The sequence below is a fragment of the Ailuropoda melanoleuca genome, chromosome X (genome assembly GCF_002007445.2).
Source record: "Ailuropoda melanoleuca isolate Jingjing chromosome X, ASM200744v2, whole genome shotgun sequence".
Classification (NCBI taxonomy): Eukaryota; Metazoa; Chordata; class Mammalia; order Carnivora; family Ursidae; genus Ailuropoda; species Ailuropoda melanoleuca.
Genome location: NC_048238.1, coordinates 10,125,168 through 10,132,106, shown reverse-complemented (window position 1 = coordinate 10,132,106; position 6,939 = coordinate 10,125,168).

The following is a 6,939-nucleotide window of genomic DNA, read 5'->3' as shown; positions in this document are numbered from 1 at the left end:
CCTACAGCCGATATTTATTCTCTCATCTATTGAATGAGGCAGCAAACCCACAGGGTTTGAGCTATCCCTTAACGACTTCTACGTTGGTAGAACTGACTAGTGACATTTGGTGGTAGGGTGGAAATCTCAAGGTCGGCCTGTACTAAGCTATTTTTGTGGGATTGTTTTTTGGTTTAAAATGACGTCAAAGGTCATAACCCAGAGCTTTGTTTTGCAGATGAGGAAAAAAACTGAAGCCCAGGGTCATTTCGATAAGTGATGGTACCCATGGTCTTCAAGCCCAAATCCCCCAATCATCCCAATTGATGCTCTTTGCACAAAACTCCCTAAGCCACGGGCGGGACTTTCTGTCTTAGCATGTTTGCAGTAGCTCCGGCTTCATATTTCAGCAGCAATCATCAGGTTTCCTAAGTAGGAAGAACAACTGAAGATCAGTTTCCCCTTCCGGCCAACAGGACTAGCGTAAATTCCAGGCTTCCTTCTTAAACCGTGGAACAATAATCAAACAAGCTAGGTTTTTTAAAGAAGGCTCTTGGTTTTCCCCTCACCCATCATTTCAACAAGTTTAGCCAAGAGATGCTAATATAGTTGTAAATGTTGATTATTACAGTGGTTTCACTGGAGAATGGCAGATATTACAGCGAAACATTTAAGGAGATTGCTTTATAGAGCTTTTTTTTTTTTTTAAAGGTATACTTATATGTAGTCAGTGGTTCTCTGTGGGGTAGGAAAGAGGAAGGAGGGAATGTTAGTAACTAGGTTGCTGGGTTTATGTTTTATCAGACTGTTGTTCTGATAATCCCACCAATTGGGGGATGTTCCCAATGGGTCTATATTTAGAACACGCATTAAGATGAGGGTTTCTCAATCTCGGCATTAGCGACATTTTGGCGTGGCTATGTCTTTGTCCTGACGGGCTGTCCTGTGCCCGTCACCCACACATCAGCAGCATCCCTGGCCTCTACCCGTTCGATGACAGTAGCAATGGCCACCCCCATGAATCATGACAATGAAAAATATTCCCACATACTGCTGACTGTGCCTCTGCCACTTTGCCCTGGTCGAGAAGCACTGGGTTGGGCAATCTTCGGAGTCTTCTAGGCAGGTTTCACTATACATCATCAGAGCCCTAAGAGGAACTGGCTTCTTTGGATATTTTTGGCTCAGTCTATGTCCCAAAAACATATGAAAACCCCTACATGATGATTCCTGCCTCACACCGTCACTGATCTGCCATCCGACTCCCCCCGTGAAAACCCAAGTGCCTGCTATTATTTGAGAAGGCTTAAGTCATTGAGCATTCGTGTCAGCCTGCCTGTTCTTTCACCATCAGACAAAATTCTGCTCCTTCCTACGCGGCTAAGAACAGAACAATTCTGCAGCATGAGAGTCGCCAAGGTGGGGTCATGCTACTTTTGTGTTCTCTGAAATTGCAACGGTCACAATGGAATCCATAGGAGTGGTGTGTCCAACTCCGTGCCAGGACAACGGGGTGTGGATTCATGAAGCGTGCCCCTCAGCCACACGAGGGAATGGCGATGGGCACAGAGAAACCCTTCTTGGCCAAAGCTGAAATTCTACACCCAAGAGCTCTCCTATTAGAATTCTGCACTAAAGGACGCCTGGGTGGCTCAGTCAGTTAAGCATCTGCCTTCGGCTCAGGTCATGATCCCAGGGTCCTGGGTTGGAGTCCTGCATCGGGCTCCCTGCTCAGCGGAGAGCCTGCTTTTCCCTCTGCCTGCCTCTCCGCCTGCCCATGCTCTTTCTCTCTCTGACAAAAAAATAAATAAGATCTTTAAAAAAGAGAGAGAGAGAATTCTGCACTCAATCTTAGATACCTGATGCATTCTGACACTATGATACTCCGGTTCCTCGTGCTTGAGATAAACAGACACACATGGAAATATGTTTCAGCTCTAACGCCGACACTGAGGAAGCGGGATAGCATTTCTTGTCTGGTTTTGCGTCAGATCAGCACGGTCTCCAGCCACAATGTAGATCCACATTAGCAGAGATGCCCCAACTGCAAAATGTAAGAGCTTCAAGCTCATGATACGATTTTCTAATCATAGATCGCCTTGTGCAAGGCCTGGGTGCAAGAGTCTGCGGCCTAGCTTTCCGAAAGCAACTTCCTGCTCGTGTACAAAAATATTTCAGACAGAGGTCTATTTCTAAATTCTTGTCCCTTCTTTTCTCTCCATTCCTTCCCCCACCCCTTTCTTTCTTGGACTTTAATCCGTATCAGCTTGTCTGATAAGTCCAGTTGTCTTACTTTGAAAACTAATATGTTTGTCCTTTGGACCTCCCCCAGTCACCATCAAGGCCCTGCACAAATTTAATAAATAAATGCAACCGCGGAAAGAAGTTTTTACATTCCACCCACCACCACCCCCCCCAAGGCCCATCGGCCTGGAGAAGAGAAGATAGCACTATTTGTTAAAAAATTAGTTACCTTCTCCCAGTAGAAAATGTTTTACGCTTCCACCACTTTCTATAATGAATACCTTTCAACCCAAAGTAACTCCATCAGGTTCAAAACTCAAACGACTTGCAAGAAAGTTTTAACTTCAACCCAAATGCTTTTATGCCTGCATGACACATACATATTGGCAGAGAATAAAAACCATAATAGCATTTTACTATTAGATTTGATACTCTTCATTTTCTATGGATATTTCCTTCAGAATCCACTTAATTGAATCTGTTTGAATGTGCGATTCCTTGTTATTGGATTCTGTGGACATTTTAGAAAATTCAACACAAATTGAGCTCAGAATGCAGAAACATGCTACGAGCCCTCTCTGAGCAGAGCTTCATTCTCACGGCAGCGGCAAAGGGGGAGGCTGAGAACAAGCAATAAGCAGGATAAATCAGTGAAAGTACAGAGTTTGTTAGGAGGTAATAAAGTAGAGCAGAATAAAGGGAATGACACTTTTGGCTGGTGTCACTGGAAAGAGGGTGGCCAGGACAGGCCCCCTTGGGAGGTGATGTCAGAGCAAAGACATAAAGGAGGTGAGGGAAGGAGCCACAAGGGTTGACAGGGAGAAGTGTCTTCCAGGTAGAGGGAATGGCCTGTGCAAAGGGGAGTGGAGGGTGGGAGCATGTCTGGCACACAGGAGAAATGGCACGCACGGAGGCCCTAGCATCCAGGAAGGGAGAAGGGGGAGGAGGAGGGGACGGTAGGTAACAGGGCCAGGTGCTACAGGGGTTTGGCAAGCCACTGTAAGGATTTGGCTTCTACTCGCAAAGAAATGGGGAGTCATTGCAGGTTTTAATAATAAACATTCTCTATCGAGGTAAAATTCACATAACATAGAATTACCTATTTATTTATTTGTTTATTTATTGGAGAGAGCACATGTGCATGCATGAGTGTGGGAGTGGGGGAGGGGCAGAGGGAGAGAGAGAATCACAAGCAGACTCCCCACTGAGTGTGGAACCCAATGCAGGGCTCGATCTCATGACCCTGAGATCACAACCTGAGCTGAAATCAAGAGTCAGATGCTTAACCAATGGAGCCACCCAGGTGCCCCGAGAATCAGCCATTTAAAAGTGACTAATTCAGTGGCATTTATACCTTCGCAGTGTGGTGCGACCCCTCCTCTTTTTAGTTCCTAAACGTTTTCATCACCTCGAGAAATCCTCCCCTTCAGCCCCTGGCAACCACCAGTCTGCATGTTGTCTCGATGCATTTGCCCATTCCAGATGTTTCACATAAACGGAATCATACAGTATGTGGCCTTTTGTGACTGGCTTCTCTTACTTGGCATAATATTTCAGAGGTTCTTTTATACTGTAGTACATATCAGCACTTTATTCCTTTTTATGGCTAAGTAATATTCCGTTGAATGGACCAACAACAACGTGTTTATCTACTCACCAGCCCACAGACATTTGGGTTACTTCTGTCTTTTGGCTATTGTGAATAGTGCTGCTGTAAACATCGTAGGTTTTTAAGTAACAAACAGACATGAGCTCCCTTCCATTTTATACAATACAGACAAGGCTGTTGTATGAGTTATCTACGAGCCCAATTTAGTAAATCCATTTTTAAGTGACAAAAGTTAAGAAGTGAATCAGTGTTTCTCCCACTGTGTTCAGTGGACCCAGCCCTCGGCCATGTGCTACCACCTGCTTGACTACTTAAAATACCTACTCCCACCAGAACCATTTGTTACGTTTTTTATAATTGTTCTCTATCATTAGCAATGAAAGGCTAATCAACTGTGAAATAAAAGAATATCCTTGGTATCCAAAAAATTAATGTTTTTCAGAATTGACATAGGGATTTTAAGAAAGATGGGCGATAATGACTAAGAATGAAAATTCTCCAGCCATAAGGACAAATCATTTTGCCTAAAAAATACAGAGGACTTGGGGCTCCTGGGTGGCTCAGTCAGTGAAGCGTCTGCCTTTGGCTCAGGATCCTGGAATTGAGTCCCCCATGGGGCTCCCTGCTCAGCTCAGCGGGGAGTCTGCTTCTCTCTTTGCACCCCCTCCCCNTGTCCTGGGCTAGATCCTGAAACAGGAAGAGGTCAGCCTCTGTGTCCTTGTGCTTCTGAGGCTAGGGCAGTGCCTGACACAGAGAACGTTTTCAGCCCTGGGGCTCATTTTACCTCCTCCACCAAAGAATTCAATGCCTCCAACCTGCCAGACACTGCTGGGTGTCAGAAAGCAAATAACAATGACATGTTTTCCCTGCATCACAAAGCAGCAATGAAAACAAAATGGCGCTGAGAGGGCTGAGAGACAAGCCCTCGGTGTTCAGGGAAGCCAGTCCCCCGCAGCAGAAATCACACTAGGGCTTGACCGAGCTCCTGGCTTCCTGGCTCTCCATCCATCAAACTGTTGTGAGTCACAGAAGTCCTTCTGATAAGGAAAATTAGAGGTGTTCCCGTGACACCATCTCCCCACTGTGCATGGTCTGGGCTGGTCAGAAAGGCAGCAAGAGGCCCGGCTGATCTCCCAAGCAAAAGCTGAAACTGGAAGCACTTCCCTTTTCTAGCAGAGAGCCTCCCTCAGATTTCCTCCCCGAGCAGAAAGACTCTGTGGGATTTACTGCCCTAGCAGCCGGCTCCATTAGCTCCAGGGCCTGTCTTTGTGATTTCTGGGAAAGGCTGGGCCAGGCTGGAAAGAGAGTGGGGGGCAGAGAGAGAGAGGGCCCCTCCGACATCTTTACCCAGGCAGAGCCCGGTTAAGGGTTACAATCAGGCAGCCTGGGAGACAAAGCTACATCCCTAAACTCAATTTTGGCCTCTGCACCTTCTTGGCAGGGTGGAGGAAGGAGGGGAAGAGGGAGAGGGATAAGACCACAGGCTGACATGAGGTTTAGGGCACCCAGGGCTTGCCACTCTGTCTGTATAATCTCTGAAGAAGTGATCCCCAGAGGAATTGGAAATAAGCCAGAGTTTGCTCCAGGTCTCGTCCCCCACTCCCCAATTCCCCAACTGGGTGGGCGAAGGGCTGCTTAAGAAAGGATTCTTTTCAAAGGATGGATTGAAAGTTTATAAAATACAGCTGTCTTCACCATCCCATAATCGGAGCCTCCTATACCACCCCCGGGGCCACTTATGGGAAGAATGGTGGTTCTGAAAAGTCCAAATGCATTGACCCCACTGACAAAAAAAAAAGATTGTGGCTTTCGCATGCCTCCTAGCCCTGGCCCATGCTGTGTCCAGCGCCTGGAACAGTGTTTGCACTCATGCTGTAGTCTGGCTTTCACCAGCCGGGTCAGTGCTGTCAGGCAAGTCTTACCTTTTACACCAGCTCCTCAGGGTCTCTCCCCTGCTATACCCCTCAAGCCCCCCCCAAATCCCAGCCAATTAGATTAGGTGCCCATTCTGAGCACCCTGTACCTGACCTGTCTTTCTTTCTTTCTTTTTTTAAAGATTTTATTGATTGATTGATTGATTAATTGATTGATTTGAGAGAGCGAGAGAGAGCATGAGCCAGGAAGTGGAACAAAGGGAGAGGGAGAAGCCGACTCCCCACTGAGTGGGGAGCCTGATGCAGGGCTCCATCCCAGGACCCTGGAATTATGACCTGAGCCGAAGGCAGACGCTTCACCGACTGAACCACCCAGGCTCCCCCTGACTTGTCTTTCTCAGAAACTTTATCACACTGTATTCTAATGTTATACCTCCACCATTAACATAGTACCTGGCAAGGAGTGGGCAGGTATTCAAGAAATGTTTTTGGAATGAACAGATGGATGGATGAAGTTATAAAACACTGATATCTTAGGGTGCACAACACATATCTCCTTATAAAACATTCAGAGAGATAGAAAATAGATAGATAGACATCTGGTTAAAATTCATGATTCCCCTAAGAACAAATATTTTTTTAATTTTCATTGTATCAGAGTAAAGGTAGCCTCACCCCTATAAATGACTTGACCAAGTTGCAAGTGATAAAGTCAAGTTCTAGTTCATGGAGGTACTATTATGTCTATATTACGATGTGTTTATTTATAATTTTTGGGTTCATTTTACTTGAAAAAAATATCATAGGGGCACCTGGATGGCTCAGTCGGTAGAACATGTGACTTTTGATCTCAGGGTCATAAGTTCAAGCCCCAAGTTTGGTGTAAAAACTACTTAGAAATTAAAAAAAAAAAAACTTTAAAAAATATAGTGCTAATCTTGAAATTAATAACATTAATTCTATGGAAAATATAAATTGAATATAAAAATACAGAATTTTAAAGTTAAAAGAAACTGGTCTGATCCTCTGGACCAACTCCATTATTTTACAAATGAGGAAACTAAAGCCCAGAGAGGTTAAGTGACTTGTCCAAGGTCACACAGCTGCTCCGTGAGAGTCTGATTGGAATCCAGATTTTTTTCAGATACTAAATTCAGTATCTTTTGTACCATCCAACAAATATAATTGGTTTATAAACAAATTCTTGGAACATAGCTTATTTATATTTTGGGC